General features: G+C 46.0%; 1 protein-coding gene across 2 annotated transcripts in view; it reads left to right on the forward strand.

Moving 5' to 3' along the window:
- Positions 1–17,061, forward strand: part of LOC121579587 (GDNF family receptor alpha-4-like) — a 116,594-nt gene that overhangs the window by 41,265 nt on the left and 58,268 nt on the right. The window lies entirely within an intron of this gene.

Genomic DNA, 17,061 nt, shown 5'->3' on the forward strand with positions numbered 1-17,061 from the left:
TTTTAGGTTGCAGAGAGGTTCTGAGAACGTTTTACTATGGTTCCCTGAAAGTTTTCCTGGGAGGTTCTATTAACATTCTGAGAATGGAAATTATGGTTATTTTAAGGTAATTAAATAACGTTCTGAGAACCTGTTTCAATAAGACTTTAAATAACACTTCTAGCTTAGTTTGGGTTAACTGTTTTGAACTCCAAGCACAGATAGGGCACATGGAAATTAATTTGCTTAGGCATTAATCATGCAAACACATATATTTTTGATTGTGGCACGTAAGATTCAAACCTATGATAATTGTTCTATCCATGGAATTAGTCCACTGCGCCACCAGGATGGCGCTAACATGCCATGATTTTTTTACTCATACAAAGCTGTTCATTTTAGTCTATTCAAACAGACCCATTTCAAAGAAACAGGCACTCATTAAGATCAGGTTTGGCCAATTAGTGGGCGTGGTCAACACACCTGAACACACTTAACAAGATAAAGGATAGTAGAGTTTTTTTTATGCTGAGAACGGAATGTATGTGTTTTTAAATAACATTCTTAGAACGTTCTCTGACAGTTACAAAAGTTTTCTTGTGGTTTTTATGGAACGTTTTCTTAACGTTCTCGGAACAATTTGACTTTAAATAGCCTCCTGTAGCTCAGTTGGTAGAGGATGGCGCTTGCAACGGCAGGGTTGTGGGTTCGATTCCCACAGCGGGCCAGTATGAAAAAATTTATGCACTCACTAACTGTGAGTCGCTCTGGATAAGAGCGTCTGCTAAATGACTAAAATGTCAATGTAAATAGAACCATGAGGAAACCTGTAGGAAACGTTATGCTGAAGTATTGAAATTCCCACAGAAGAACGTTGTTTCTTAATGTTCTCTGAACTATTTGAGAACATTACTAATGTCAAATCAGTAGGAGAACATTCCTAGAACATTACCAAAAATGTTTGAACTTTTAGGAAACGTTCTGTTAAAGTAATGAAATACCAAAAAAATAACATTTATTGTCAAGTTCCTTAAATGTGCTGAGAATAGTCCAAAGCCAAGCAACTATCCTGCACCATTCCCAGAAAGTTGTGGGAAGGTTGTATGCAAAATAACCATAGGACAACTACGCTCTCACCAATCTCTCACCAACATATGGTTCTCAGAACGTTATGTGCTAGCTGGGTTATAGTCTCGTCAATTGCCACTGATATTTTTATTACATTTACATTACATTTTAGTCATTTAGCAGACGCTCTTATCCAGAGCGACTTACAGGAGCAATTAGGGTTAAGTGCCTTGCTCAAGGGCACATTAACGTCATTTAGCAGACGCTCTTAGCCAGAGCGACTCACAAATTGGTGCGTTCACCCTATAGCCAGTGGGATAAAAAAATTTTTTATCACTATTTCTGTTGACAAAATAACACTGCCAGGGTGGAATGCTGAATTTCTTCAGCCACTTTAGGAAGTAGAGGCACTGTTGCACCCTCTTGACAAGAGTGGTGGTGTTGTTGGTCCATGTCAAGTCCTTGGTGATGTGGACGCCAAGGAACTTAAAACTGCTGACTCTCTCTACTACAGTCCCGTTGATGTGTTTCCTCCTCTGCTTCCTGGAGTCAGAAATCAACAATCAACTTTGTTTTGCTAACGTTGAGGGAAAGGTTGTTGGCCTGGCACCACAATGCCAGTTCACTTACCTGCTCCCTATAGGCTGACTCGTCATTGTTGGTTATCAGGCCTACAACCGTGGTGTTGTCAGCAAACTTGATGATGGAGTTGGTGTCATGCAAAGCCACGCTTTTGTGGGTGAACAGGGAGTACAGCAGAGGGCTGAGGACACACCCCTGGGGGGCCCCTGTGTTACTATTCAATGTGGAGGGGGCGTTGTTGCAAATCCTCACAGCCTGTGGTCTGCCCTTCAGGAAGTCCAGGATACAGTTGCAGAGGGTGGTGTCCAGACCCAGGGCTCTGAGCTTGGTGTCGAGCTTGGAGGGAACAATAGTGTTGAATGCTGAAGTGTAGTCAATGAACAGCATTCTCACATATTGTAGGTGTCCCTCTTTTCCAGATGTGTTAGGACCGTATGAATAGTGATAGAAATGGAATCTTCCATGGATCTGTTGGAGTGGTAGGCAAATTGGAGTGGGTCCAGTGTGCCTCGAAGCACTTCATGATGACCGGTGGGAGTGCAACAGGGCGATAGTCATTTGGGCATGTCACCTTGGAGTTCTTGGGCACTGGGACGATGGTGGTCTCCTTGAAGCAAGTGGGGACTACAGCCTAGGACAGGGACAGGTTGAAGATGTCCAAGAAGATGCTTGCCAGCTGGTCAGCACACACTCTAAGGACGCGGCCAGGGATGCCATCTGGGCTGGCGGCTTTGTGAGTATTCACTCTTTTGAGAGTTGTCCTCACGTCAGCCACAGAGAGTGAAAACACCTGGTCGTCCGGAGCAGCGAGAGCCTTCCTGGATTGCTCGGGATTGTCTGCCTCAAAGCGGGCACTACACTGCTGGATTTGCCTTTGTAGTCCATGATCATCTGTAGTCCTTGCCACATGCGTCTCGAGTCTGAGTTGTTGAAGAAGTTTGAGTTTGTATTATCTTTTTGCGTCCCCAATGGATTTCCGGAGCTCGTACCTGCTTGCCTTGTACGCGTCACGCGCCACAGAGTCATCGAGGTTCTTTCTGCTGACTTTGAATGCTGTACTATGGGCTCGCAGCATGGTACTGATTTCTCCATTCATCCTGTAACGATCCCGGCAGTCTGAGTCGGGTCCTGTCTGTGGACTAGTTGTTATGTTCGTGATCTCCAGTTTCCCGAGGGTTCTGGAACGCTCCGGGGAGCTCTCTTGATTTCCGCACCTGCATCCCATCAGCAATCTGCACACCTGGTCCTGATCATCACCCTTCTTAGGCTCTGGCCTAACATCCATTCCCTGCCGGATCGTTAGCCATGAACAGTAGGTTTACCAGAGTATCAGTCTTAGAGCCTAGCGTTAGTTTTGTTGTTTTTGCACCTTGTTGGTTTGTTGCTTACTTACCCCCGTTTTGTTCCATCTGCAGTCACCCGTCCGGAACCTTCATCCAACCTCTGCCTGGTGGTCGGCGGCTGCCGACCCAGGATGGGATCAACCACTGCACCCCCAACAACTAATCAACGCCGCCCGCTCTGTTCCCTGGATTATTCAGCATCACTCTTGAACTTGTAAATAAACACTCACCTTCGTTTCAACTTACCTTGTCCTGGTCTGCTTCTGGGTTCTGGCTTAGCAACTCGTGACAGAACGATCCGGCCAGTAATGAACCCAGCGGACCTGGACTCTGTTCGCCATGCCATTACCCAGCAGGAGAAGATGTTGGGCCATCATAGCACGGTACTACAGGAGATCGCGTTGTCAGTTCGGAACCTTTCTACCGGTCTGACGGAGGTCCAGAACCAACGCAAGTGTCCGGTGGAAGATCCACTACCGGTTTCACCCATCTCGCCTGCCGCTTCTGAAGCTGTGTCCTTCCGTGAGCCCAAGGTTCCGACACCGGATAAATATGAGGGGGAGCTGGGAAGATGCCGTTCCTTCCTTATGCAGTGTGGATTAGTGTTCGATCTACAGCCCTACTCTTATGCCACAGACAAGGCTAGGATAGCCTTTGTGATTGAGTTGCTGCGTGGTCGAGCGCTGGAGTGGGCTTCAGCCGTTTGGGAACGACAGGATCCCTGCATGGCTTCATACCAGGGGTTCACGGCCGAGATGAGGAAGCTCTTCGACCATTCCGTCCGAGGGAGGGACGCAGCTAGGCGCCTGTTTTCGCTTCGCCAAGGAACTCGCAGCGTGGCCGACTTCGTGATCGAGTTCAAGACGTTGGCTGTGGAGAGTGGGTGGAATGAGGAGGCTCTGCAAGCGGCCTTTTACCAGGGTCTGTCGGAGCAGCTCAAGGATGAGTTGATCTCCTATCCGGAGTCTAGTGACCTGGACAGCTTGGTAGCCTTGTCTATTCGGGTGGATAATCGAGTCCGAGAGCGAAGGAGGGAGAAGCAATGGGCTCCGTCCAACCGATCAGCTTCTCAGGTTCCAGTCGGGTCGTCAAACTGCGCGGCTCGCTAAAGTTGGGAGGACTTTTAGCGAGCCAGTTTCGACCTCTCAATACCTCTGTCAGACCCCGTTTCCCGGCTACCCTTATGAACAGGAATCAGAGCTTAGCGATTAACGCTTTTATCGATTCAGGTGCCGATGGAAGCTTTCTAGATGCCGAGTTGGTGGAACAGCTGGGGCTTTCCAAGGAGCAATTGCCGGAAGCCATTGAAGCTACCACTCTGGACGGCAGTAGTCTGGCACGTATCACGATGAGGACTGAACCGGTTAAGATGCGGTTGTCGGGGAATCATTCTGAGATGATTTCATTCTTCATTCTGCCGTCTCCCCAGGTTCCTCTGGTCCTTGGATACCCCTGGCTGAAGGAACACAATCCCACGTTCGATTGGGTGACGGGCAAGGTAACGAGTTGGAGCCTTGATTGTCATGCTAACTGTCTCAAGACTGCCTGCCCCCATTCGGTTCCCAGTCAGGTGATTGAGGCTAAACCCCCCAGATTTGTCCCTGGTTCCCGAGACATATCACGATTTGGGGAAGTTTTCAGTAAGCAGAAGGCTCTGTCACTCCCTCCCCACCGACCATATGATTGTGCCATCAACCTGTTCCCTGGAGCTGTCTACCCCAAGGGAAGGTTATACAGTATCTCCCGACCTGAACGTGAGGCTTTGGAGACCTACATCAAGGAGTCCCTAGCTGCTGGTCTCGTTCGTCCCTCGTCATCACCCCTGGGGGCAGGATTCTTCTTTGTGGGTAAGAAGGATGGCTCTCTTCGACCTGTATTGATTATCGGGGGTTGAATGACATCACGGTCAAGAACAAGTATCCCCTGCCCTTGATGAGTTCTGCCTTCGACTCCTTACAGGGTGCTACGGTGTTCACCAAGCTAGACCTACGCAATGCGTATCACATGGTCCGGATCAGAGAGGGGGACGAGTGGTTGACGGGGTTTCAATACACCGATGGGTCACTTCGAGTATCAGGTGATGCCGTTTGGACTGACCAATGCTCCAGCGGTATTCCAGAGTATGGTGAACGACGTCCTGAGAGATATGATCGGTCTCTTTGTGTTTGTTTACCTGGATGACATTCTGATCTTCTCGAAGGAACCTTCCGACCACGTCCAGCATGTCCGGCAGGTTCTGCAGCGATTGTTGGAGAATCGCCTGTTCGTGAAGGCCGAGAAGTGCGAGTTTCACGCCCACACGACATCCTTTCTCGGGTACATCATCTCCAGGGGAGAGATTAGGATGGACCAGGAGAAGGTTAGAGCGGTTCTGGAATGGGCCCAGCCCGGTACGAGATTGCAGCTCCAGAGATTTTTGGGGTTTGCGAATTTCTACCGCAGATTCATCCGGGATTACAGCCGTGTGGCCGCTCCGTTAACTGCCTTGACTTCCAGTATCAGGACCTTCAAGTGGAATCCGGAGGCGGATCGAGCGTTTCTGGATTTGAAGAGGCGATTCACCAACGCACCGATTCTCTCTCAACCGGACACGGCCCGTCAGTTCTGCCGTTGAAGTGGACGCGTCTGATGTGGGAGTTGGCGCCATCCTGTCGCAGCGATGCTCCACGGACAGTAAACTCCATCCCTGCGCCTACTACTCTCGTCGCCTTTCGCCTGCGGAGAGGAATTACGATGTGGGTAACCGGGAGCTTCTCGCGGTGAAACTTGCCTTGGAGGAGTGGCGCCACTGGTTGGAGGGGGCGGAGCAACCGTTTATTGTCTGGACTGACCACAAGAATCTTGCTTACGTGCAATCGGCTAAACGTCTCAACTCCCCGGCCAGGCCAGGTGGGCGTTGTTTTTCGGACGATTCAAGTTTTCCCTGACGTTCCGACCTGGATCTAAGAACGGCAAGGCGGACGCCTTGTCCCGGATGTTCTCCAAGACGGAGGAGAGTGGGTCCAAGACCGAGACAATTCTCCCCCGGAACTGCGTCGTGGGAGCAGTTATGTGGAAGATTGAGGAGGAGGTGCTGGCGGCCCTTCGGACTCAGCCCGGTCCCGGTAACGGTCCACCCGGTCGGTTGTTTGTGCCTGAGTCGGTTCGTCCTGCTGTCCTCAAATGGTCCCACGCCAGCAAGATGGCTTGTCACCCTGGCGTGGCTCGGACAATGGCGTTTCTTCGCAGACGTTTTTGGTGGCCTGCCATGGCCGAGGATACTCGGGGTTATGTTGCTGCCTGTCCAGTGTGTGCGCAGAATAAGAGTACCAATCGGCCCAGCTCTGGACTACTTCACCCCCTTCCTATTCCCCGGCGACCATGGTCGCATCTGGCCCTGGACTTTGTCACTGGGTTGCCCGCTTCTGAGGGGAACACGGTCGTTCTGACTATCGTGGACAGATTCAGCAAGTTCGCCCACTTTGTGCCTATTGCCAAGCTTCCCTCTGCCTCGGAGACGTCCGAGATCCTGGTTAGGGAGGTTTTCAGGGTCCACGGGTTGCCCAGTGATATCGTTTCCGACCGTGGCCCTCAGTTTACCTCTGCTGTCTGGAAGTCCTTCTGTTTGGCCATTGGAGCTACAGTCAGTCTCACATCTGGTTTTCACCCCCAATCTAATGGTCAGGCGGAGAGAGCCAACCAGAAGATGGAATCCACGCTACGCTGTCTGGCCTCTTCCAACCCCACCTCCTGGGTCTCTCAGTTGCCTTGGGTTGAGTATGCCCACAATACTCTCCCTACATCTGCCACTGGGATGTCTCCCTTCCAGTGCCTGTATGGCTACCAACCTCCCTTGTTCCCTTCTCAGGAGAAGGAGCTCTCAGTGCCTTCTGTTCAGGTCCATATTCGTCGTTGCCACCGGACCTGGCATCGGGCCAGAAAAGCACTCCTTAGAGTTTCGGACCGGTATCAGCTCCAGGCGAATCGTCGCCGGATCCCCGCTCCCACCTACACCATCGGAGATAGGGTCTGGTTGGCCACACGGGATCTTCCTTTACGGACTGAGTCTAGGAAGTTGTTACCGAAGTTCATTGGTCCGTTTGTGGTGGAGAAGGTGATCAATCCGGTGGCAGTTCGACTCAAACTCCCGAGGACGCTCAGAGTCCATCCCACCTTTCATGTCTCCTGCCTCAAGCCTGTTTTCCTCAGTCCTCTGTTGCCTCCTCCGCCTCCTCCTCCTCCTCCTCGGATGATCGGAGGTGGTCCTGCCTACACTGTGCGTCGCATCATGGATTCCAGACGGCGGGGCCGGGGTTTCCAGTATCTCGTGGACTGGGAGGGGTAGGGTCCTGAAGAGAGGAGTTGGATTCCGCGGCGACAGGTCCTAGATGCTGACCTCATCAGTGACTTCTACCGCCTCCATCCTGGCGCTCCGGGGAGTCCGCCCGGTGGCGTTCGTCGGAGGGGGGGTACTGTAACGATCCCGGCAGTCTGAGTCGGGTCCTGTCTGTGGACTAGTTGTTATGTTCGTGATCTCCAGTTTCCCGAGGGTTCTGGAACGCTCCGGGGAGCTCTCTTGATTTCCGCACCTGCATCCCATCAGCAATCTGCACACCTGGTCCTGATCATCACCCTTCTTAGGCTCTGGCCTAACATCCATTCCCTGCCGGATCGTTAGCCATGAACAGTAGGTTTACCAGAGTATCAGTCTTAGAGCCTAGCGTTAGTTTTGTTGTTTTTGCACCTTGTTGGTTTGTTGCTTACTTACCCCCGTTTTGTTCCATCTGCAGTCACCCGTCCGGAACCTTCATCCAACCTCTGCCTGGTGGTCGGCGGCTGCCGACCCAGGATGGGATCAACCACTGCACCCCCAACAACTAATCAACGCCGCCCGCTCTGTTCCCTGGATTATTCAGCATCACTCTTGAACTTGTAAATAAACACTCACCTTCGTTTCAACTTACCTTGTCCTGGTCTGCTTCTGGGTTCTGGCTTAGCAACTCGTGACACATCCAGGGTTTTTGGTTTTGGTTGGTCCGGATTGTTATTGTGGGTACAACGTCATCAACGCATTTCCTAATGAAGTGATTGACAATGTATATTCCCCAATGTTGATCGATGAGTCTGGGCAGATTAATCTTTGAAAATAATTCCTGCAGACTTGAGTTTGCCTCTCTCCAGCGCCTCACTATTCCCTGTGTTGGTGGCTCCCTCTTGAGTTTCTGCTTGTAAGCAGGGAGTAGGAACCGAGAGGCGTGATCTGATTGGCCGAAGTGGGGGCAGGGAATAGCTTTCTACACATCCGTTATCAAACCAAATGGGGCCCCCGTGTTGGTGGTCAGCGTGGCGGATGTGTTGTTTCCTATCCTCACAAGCTGGGGGTGACTCGTCAGGAAGTCCAGGATCCAGTTGCAGTGGAAAGTTTTCAGTCCCAGGGTCCTGAGCTTGGTGATGAGCTTGGAGGGGACTATGGTGTTAAATGTTGAGTTGTAGTCAATGAACAGCATTCTTACATAGGTATTCCCTTTGTCCAGGTGGGTGAGGGCAGTGTAGAGTACAATATAGATTTGCGTCATCTGTGGATCTGTTGGTGCGGTATGCGAATTGGAGTGGGCCCAGGGTGTCTGGGATGATGGTGTTGATGTGAGCCATGACCAGCCTTTCAAAGCATTTCATGACTATAGTTGTGAGTGCTATGGGGCAATAGTCATTTAGGCAGGTTACCTTGGAATTCTTGGGCACGGGGACTCCCGTGGTCTGTTTGAAACAAGTTGGCATTACAGACCAGGTGAGGGATAGGTTGAAAATGTCATTGAAGATACTTGCCAGTTGGTCAGTACATGCTCTAAGGTACGCATCCTGGTATGCCATCTGGCCCCATGGTCTTGTGAATGTTAACCTGTTTAAAGGTCTTATTCACATCGGCTATGGAGTGCAAGATCACACAGTCGTCTGGATCAGATGGTGCTCTCAAGCATGGTTCGGTACTAGAATTGTTGTTACTTTCTGTACTTCTGTCAAATGTTTCTCACGGATCAAGTCTGTCTGTTAGCGCAGCCAATGTCCCACTTATAGTGCGAGCGCACCGTGCCTGCTCCGCTTAGCCTGCACTGGGAGTCTGGGCAGCATCATGAGCTAATCCCCACATTAGCTAATACCCGCTGCACAGAAGTTAACACACTTATAATGCAACACGGCATGTAGAAATGTTGAAACTGTTCATTGCTGTTTGCAAAACACTTTACAATGCAAGAAGAAACCAGTAGCTTCCAGCTTTGTAGCCTAACTTTCCTTTTACATTTAAGTCATTTAGCAGATGCTCTTATTGAGAGCAACTTACAGTCAGTGAGTGCATACATTTTTCATACTGCCCCCCCGTGGGAAACGAACCCACAACCCTGGCATTGCAAGCGCCATGCTCTACCAACTGAGCTACCCAGGTAGGGCTGTTATGGTGACCGGTGACCGTATTACCGCCACACCGGCGGTCACGAGTCATGATGGGAGTCAAATTCCACATGACCATTTAGTCACAGTAGTTAGGCTTCTCCAAGCTCTGATGCTGCTGATGGTCATTAGTAGCCTACCAAACTTGCTAACTGCCTGGTATTCAGCACTCTATTGTCCCTCTAATCACTCTGACATCAATGCAAATGTATTTGAAAATCATGTTGCGCAACATTTCTATAGGCTATACAATTGCGTGAGAAAACAGAGTGATGGCCTCTATTAAAAAGAGGAGGATCCCATCAGCTTTCTATAGGCTAGGCCTACTATATTTATTTCCCAACTTTCCTAATATTAAGCACATTGCTTCTCTTTACAACAGGAGTATAGCCTACCGGGCTGGTATGAAAATGAACCACGGGAATAGCGTCCTCCATTCGCTATTTAAGTACATAGTTGACGTGTCTTTTTTTCCCCTGCCCGTTTCGAGACAAATTTCACACATATATTATTTAGTATATGTAAAGACAAGATTAAGTCAAGAATAGCCTGATGGGTGACAATATTAGCCTATCACTTGTGAATTATATATTATCACTTGTGAATGATGCCCAGCTTAACGCAAGAAACAGCCATTCCTTTTTTTGGCGACGTTTTCAAATCATAGTCTCACACCTCATGTAGCCTAGCCCATAAGCCTATATGTTTTGATAAGCTTTGTATCACAACTAAAGTGGCCAAATAACTTCTTAAAATTAAGCACATTGATCTGCTTTACAACGGGTGTAGAGCCTAACTGGCATCCATATGCAGCGCGGGAGTTTGAAGTTTGGGGAAGATAATTCTCACCATAAAAATGCACCTTTATAATAAAAGCATTACATGCACAATCACATTGGTGGTCACTTTTGAGAATGGTGTTTTCCTGCTAATGGAACATTCGCGCTTATAGCCTACTGCCGTGTGCGCATTGCTGCGTGTATAACGTGAAGAAATAGCCTAACAGTTTATCAACATTTTAAGCTAAGCGTTCTGAGCTGTTGCGTCAGCCTCATTACTTAAAAAAGGTTTTTGATGCTAGTGGTTGTATTCATTTGGGATCTATCGCATCCCACAACTGTCCCAGGCTATGTTTGGAATATTTATTTCTCGCACAGAATAGAATAGCTCAACTTTTGTACTATGGGGGATAGTAGATTGACATAGGCTAGTGCTTTTGCTGTTCGTTAGGCCTACTAATCTTGTTACTGACGAAAAGTAAATGAGGACAGTTCTTCCAATATCTACAATATGCGCCTCGGAATTGGATAAGGACGCGCGCAGTTTCGTCTTCACTTGTAGCCTGTGAGAAAGACCCGATCATGTGACAGAGAGCCATGTGAGTGAGAGGTTCTTCAGAGCGCGCAGCCGGGAGAAGGGAATTATAATGATGATATTTTCAGCCACTGGCCGCAAAAGGCATGGATTTTTTTAGGGGGCATTACGGCCGCACAAAGGGGATGCTGCCGCGGAATTCGAGGCATTATCAAGTGCTTGTCAAATTGTAAATGAGAGACTGATGAAGTGTGTACAGCTTGCGCAAAAAACAAAGCAGAGCTTGTTCATGCAACTTTTTTCAAATCATCATTAGAGTTGCATCATGCAGCCTTAGAATGTATTAAAAATCTAAACATATAGCCCAACGTTTGTATCACAACTAAAGTTACATAAATAACTCTAAATTAAGCATATAGGAGTACCTGTTTCTTTGTTAAACGCTCAACACAGAATAGCCTCATGTGCGCACTCCCTAAAATCATTTGGAGAAAATATCCTTTCTATTTTATTCAGATATGTTCAATTGAATTCTTCATACTATAAAATAATATAACATAATGCCATGGAATTCTAAGCAAATCTTGTCTGCTAAATAAACTAGTGTAGCCCACAGCCATATGGCATAGCCAGATCAGGGCCTAACATGATGTGATGGGTGATTTGAAGGAGTCAGGCGCAGGAGGGTAAATCACAGAATAACAGGATTTATTCCGGAATACAGAGTATGCAGTAAGGCTTCAAAACAGTCCAGTGCGCAAAACAGGCGCACTGGAACCAACAAGGCAACACAGGGAAAATAACCCGACGATACAAAATACAAGGAGCTCCACCGAGCTTCACTATCCTCACAATAAACAATCACACACAAAGACAAGGGGGCAGAGGTAACACTTATACAGGTACTATGGATATGAACCAGGTGTGTGTAATAAACAAGACAAAACAAATGGAATGATGAGATGAGGAGCGGCAGTGGCTTGAAGGCCGGTGACGACGAACACCGAAGCCTGCCCGAACAAGGAGAGGAGGCAGCCTCGGAGGAAGTCGTGACACATGAGGACAACTCAGAGTATGCTATTCTGTTCTTCTGAAATAGACCAAAAAAAATCATATCATGTTTCTTTAGGCCTGTCTAAAATGAATAATGGATTTATTGTGATGGTGTAGGCTATATTACATGTATTTATTAGACTCTTTAAAATGGAGATGTTCCAAGGGTCTGCATCAGTGGCTTATAGGCTATGCGTGGAAGCCAGGAGACGTTAAATGTGTTTATGTTAATTAAAGGTAAATTACCTTGAGACCAGCAGTTATTTGCTTGACCAATCACCGGCTGACAAAAGTACATGACCGCCACAGCCCTATACCCAGGTACTTTGTTTGTGATAATATGCAAACCATAATGCAAAATATGCTGATTTCAAAGCCACCAAAACTTTATTCATTCACTTAATCGGTCTCTCTCTCTCACGTCTCTCCCAAAGATGGTCTATTGCCTCAGCGAACTGACTGTGTGTGTGAATAGGGCTCCGATGGGCCGCTCCCCTCTTGCCTCGTGAATGACGTCATTACTGGTTAAAGAGCATGCACTTTTATAAAAAAGGCTATTTCTATGCAAATGTTGTTGATCAGTACAGTAAAGTAAGTCCCAAATAGAAGGGAAACAGATTGTTTGTCATCTGTCTGTAGCCACATGAAATCAGCCAACATAAGCTCAATAACTCAATGCATGCACACACTCCTACTGAATACGCATTCACCTGTTTTGTGAATAGGCCTAGACTACATCTTGATTTACCCAGTTTATCAATAGAGATGTACTATTCAAATACATGATTACCATTATGTTGGTATGTAGTTATATTGGTAAAAACAAAGTAAAATTGATAGTGTAATTGATTAATTAATGCATACATGGCTGTCTCTGGAAAACGTTGACGTAAAAAATGTCAAATGTAATGATATTGAACTTAAAAGATGCTCAGCAATTGATCAGAGCAGTAGCTGAGTTTACAGTGGGGAAAAAAGTATTTAGTCAGCCACCAATTGTGCAAGTTCTCCCACTTAAAAAGATGAGAGAGGCCTGTAATTTCAACTATGACAGACAAATTGAGAAATATAAATCCAGAAAATCACATTGTAGGATTTTTCATGAATTTATTTGCAAATTATGGTGGAAAATAAGTATTTGGTCACCTACAAACAAGCAAGAATTCTGGCTCTCACAGACCTGTAACTTCTTCTTTAAGAGGCTCCTCTGTCCTCCACTCGTTACCTGTATTAATGGCACCTGTTTGAACTTGTTATCAGTATAAAAGACACCTGTCCACAACCTCAAACAGTCACACTCCAAACTCCACTATGGCCAAGACCAAAGAGCTGTCAAAGGACACCAGAAACAAAATTGTAGACCTGCACCAGGCTGGGAAGACTGAATCTGCAATAGGTAAGCAGCTTGGTTTGAAGAAATCAACTGTGGGAGCAATTATTAGGAAATGGAAGACATACAAGACCACTGATAATCTCCCTCGATCTGGGGCTCCACGCAAGATCTCACCCCGTGGGGTCAAAATGATCACAAGAACGGTGAGCAGAAATCCCAGAACCACACGGGGGGGACCTAGTGAATGACCTGCAGAGAGCTGGGACCAAAGTAACAAAGCCTACCATCAGTAACACACTACGACGCCAGGGACTCAAATCCTGCAGTGCCAGACGTGTCCCCCTGCTTAAGCCAGTACATGTCCAGGCCCGTCTGAAGTTTGCTAGAGTGCATTTGGATGATCCAGAAGAGGATTGGGAGAATGTCATATGGTCAGATGAAACCAAAATAGAACTTTTTGGTAAAAACTCAACTCGTCGTGTTTGGAGGACAAAGAATGCTGAGTTGCATCCAAAGAACACCATACCTACTGTGAAGCATGGGGGTGGAAACATCATGCTTTGGGGCTGTTTTTCTGCAAAGGGACCAGGACGACTGATCCGTGTAAAGGAAAGAATGAATGGGGCCATGTATCGTGAGATTTTGAGTGAAAACCTCCTTCCATCAGCAAGGGCATTGAAGATGAAACGTGGCTGGGTTTTTCAGCATGACAATGATCCCAAACACACCGCCTGGGCAACGAAGGAGTGGCTTCGTAAGAAGCATTTCAAGGTCCTGGAGTGGCCTAGCCAGTCTCCAGATCTCAACCCCATAGAAAATCTTTGGAGGGAGTTGAAAGTCTGTGTTGCCCAGCGACAGCCCCAAAACATCACTGCTCTAGAGGAGATCTGCATGGAGGAATGGGCCAAAATACCAGCAACAGTGTGTGAAAACCTTGTGAAGACTTACAGAAAACGTTTGACCTGTGTCATTGCCAACAAAGGGTATATAACAAAGTATTGAGAAACTTTTGTTATTGACCAAATACTTATTTTCCACCATAATTTGCAAATACATTCATTAAAAAAATTGGTGGCTGACTAAATACTTTTTCCCCCACTGTATCTGTCTGGATCAAGTGCCATTCTGTGACTTTGGCTAATATTCCTTATTTTTACGCGTGGTATCACTATATTGATTTTATTACGAAAAGTCTGGAGTCTGGACGTTATATTTGCCCTCGTGCCAGGGGGCAATTGTAACAGTAGCTGGGGTCAAATGTAACACCTAAAGAATAAACCAAATAAATTAACGTTGCCCATTCCTGCAGTCAATGACCAAAATGCGCCCCCTTTGGCCTCATGGGTGGAATGTTATTAATATTTTTTCTAATTTCCTAATGAATATAGATATGTTTTTTTTAAACAGTTTTTTATATTTCAGTCTTCAGTGATGTATATAAAGTGTAACATTGGGATGCAAACTCAAAATTGAATACATTTCAACTCTATATCTGACATGGTACAGGTGTCTTCTTTTTTTTTATGCCCATAACTATGTGTATGTAGACTTTTGTTGTCAAGAAACACTCTGACCCTGATTTAGCCAACTGCAGTAAAAGGTTAACTTCAAAATCATTCATGTTTATGAATGATCATATTATCATTGACATATGTAATGATTTTGCAAGAAATATAAGTATTTCTAAGTACGTAACATTATTTACAGTGACACCCCTGTTTGTGCATGGCCATTCGGTTCCTCTCAAAACATCTGACTAGTCTGATGGTGCCCAAATTATATTATATACAACTTATTTGGTACTCTACAAGTCTCCATGGCTATTTAAAGTTAGTTTTTGTATAATTCATACAATCCTAAAGTTTTTTAAATCATTTGGCTGCTTGGCTCAGGGTCATTTTAACACTGCGTTACAATTCAAATCAAATCAAATCAAATTTTATTGGTCACATACACGTGTTTAGCAGATGTTATTGCGTGTGTAGCGAAATGGTTGTGCTTCCAGCTCCGACAGTGCAGTAATTTCTAACAAGTAATATCTAACAATTTCACAACATATACCCAATACACACAAATCTAAGTAAGGAATGAATTAAGAATATATACATATATGGATGAGCGATGTTAGAGCGGCATGGACTAAGATAGAGTAGAATAGTATAGAATACAGTATATACATATGAGATGAGTAATGCAAGATATGTAAACATTATTAAATTGGCTAGTGTTCCATTTATTAAAGTGGCCAGTGATTTCAATAGGCAGCAGCAGCCTAGTCTATGTCTATGTCTATAGGCAGCAGCCTCTAATGTGCTAGTGATGGGCTGTTTAACAGTCTGATGGCCTTGAGATAGAAGCTGTTTTTCAGTCTCTCGGTCACAGCTTTGATGCACCTGTACTGACCTCACCTTCTGGATGATAGCGGGGTGAACAGGCAGTGGCTCGGGTGGTTGATGTCCTTGATGATGTTTTTTGCCCCCAACCTACCAGCCATGACAAAACCTCATGTACCTAGCAAGAGACAGCAATAGTGAGATGTCAATCATGTCAATCATGTCAATGTTAATGATTAGCCAACATATAGCCTCCTGAGACCCAGCAATTCATTTTTGTCCTCTCTAGTGGACATCAGTTCTTGGTCCGTATCTCTGAGGCAATACAAGCCACTGTATTAAGTCCTGTTGTCCTTTGAGAGGACATTCTTGGCTTTTCAATGATTCCACATGTGTGGGGGTGTGACCTTGACAATTTTATCTTCCTGGCTGCCGTCAAAATGTGTACATTTTATGTAAATTTTAAAATAGGTGTGTGTAATTATGAATTGTCATCTTTTGTGAGTTTGATTTTCAAATTGTTTCTAGTAAGTGAATATCTCAGGAATAGTTCAGTGAGGACTGTGTAATAAGAGCTAAATAAGAGCTTATCAAGAAATATCCTCTGTAGTGGACACCCGTATGCTGCAACTATGTTTTCCATCTACTGTACCCATTGACTGTAATGTTAATTTTTTTCACCTACTGTACCCATTGACTGTAATGTACATGTTTTCATGTTTACGTTTCTTTCTTGGTAATGCTCAGGACAGTATAAGGAAAATACAGCAGGTAGAAAAAACTACTTTCACCCCCAAAAACAAACATTTGCCCATAAAACGTGCAAAGAGTGAGATATGTGGCTGACACTTTTCAAGTCGGGAGAAAACCTAAATGGGCATGTACTAATAGAGTTTCATCACTCTACCTTGTTTCTGTTTGAAGAAATTGAAGGTGTTACAATTGTCCCCGGTCTCGCCTACTGCTTGTTCTCCTCATTATTTTTAAGTAAAGCGTATTTCCATGTCTTTCCCCATGGTATGGAGTTGTTTTTGAAACCTTATACTGGGCCGACCTTGTAGCCCTGTCATATGTAAACCCCGGGAGTGAGAAGCTCTGAAGTGGACGCCAGCCCTCCCAACATGTCTGTCATCATCACCACTTTACAGAGTTCACTGAGGTTGAGCTAATTTATTTCATTTTGTTCCTCTTTGCCCCTATGTTTGTAGCAGAGTTATTATCCAATATTCAACCCTCAATTACCTCAGTGAAACAAGGCTGATGTGCCCTGGGTGAGCACTGAGCATATTAGATCCTGAAACTCCTCCAGCGTTTCCACGTTTACAAAATGGTTACCAAGACCCCTCTAAGGAATTGTTGTAGCCAGGGTGGAATTCACTGGTTGCGGAACTACTCACACTGTGTGCTTGTCGTCTTATGCTACTAGGCAATGTAGTGGTTTTGTGTGTTTAACTAACTATTTTGGGGTGAGAACTGATGAGTAAGTAAATGTGTGTGTACTTTAAATTATGTGGATCAGTGTGTGGGTCTGTGTGTGTTGATATGCGGTGTGGTGCTGCTTATGACATTAACCTCAAGCGGGTCACTGAGCTAGGAAGCCATCAGCTTTGCCTTACAAATTCTATAAATC

This window comes from Coregonus clupeaformis, chromosome 13, assembly GCF_020615455.1.
Source record: "Coregonus clupeaformis isolate EN_2021a chromosome 13, ASM2061545v1, whole genome shotgun sequence".
NCBI classification, from domain to species: domain Eukaryota; kingdom Metazoa; phylum Chordata; class Actinopteri; order Salmoniformes; family Salmonidae; genus Coregonus; species Coregonus clupeaformis.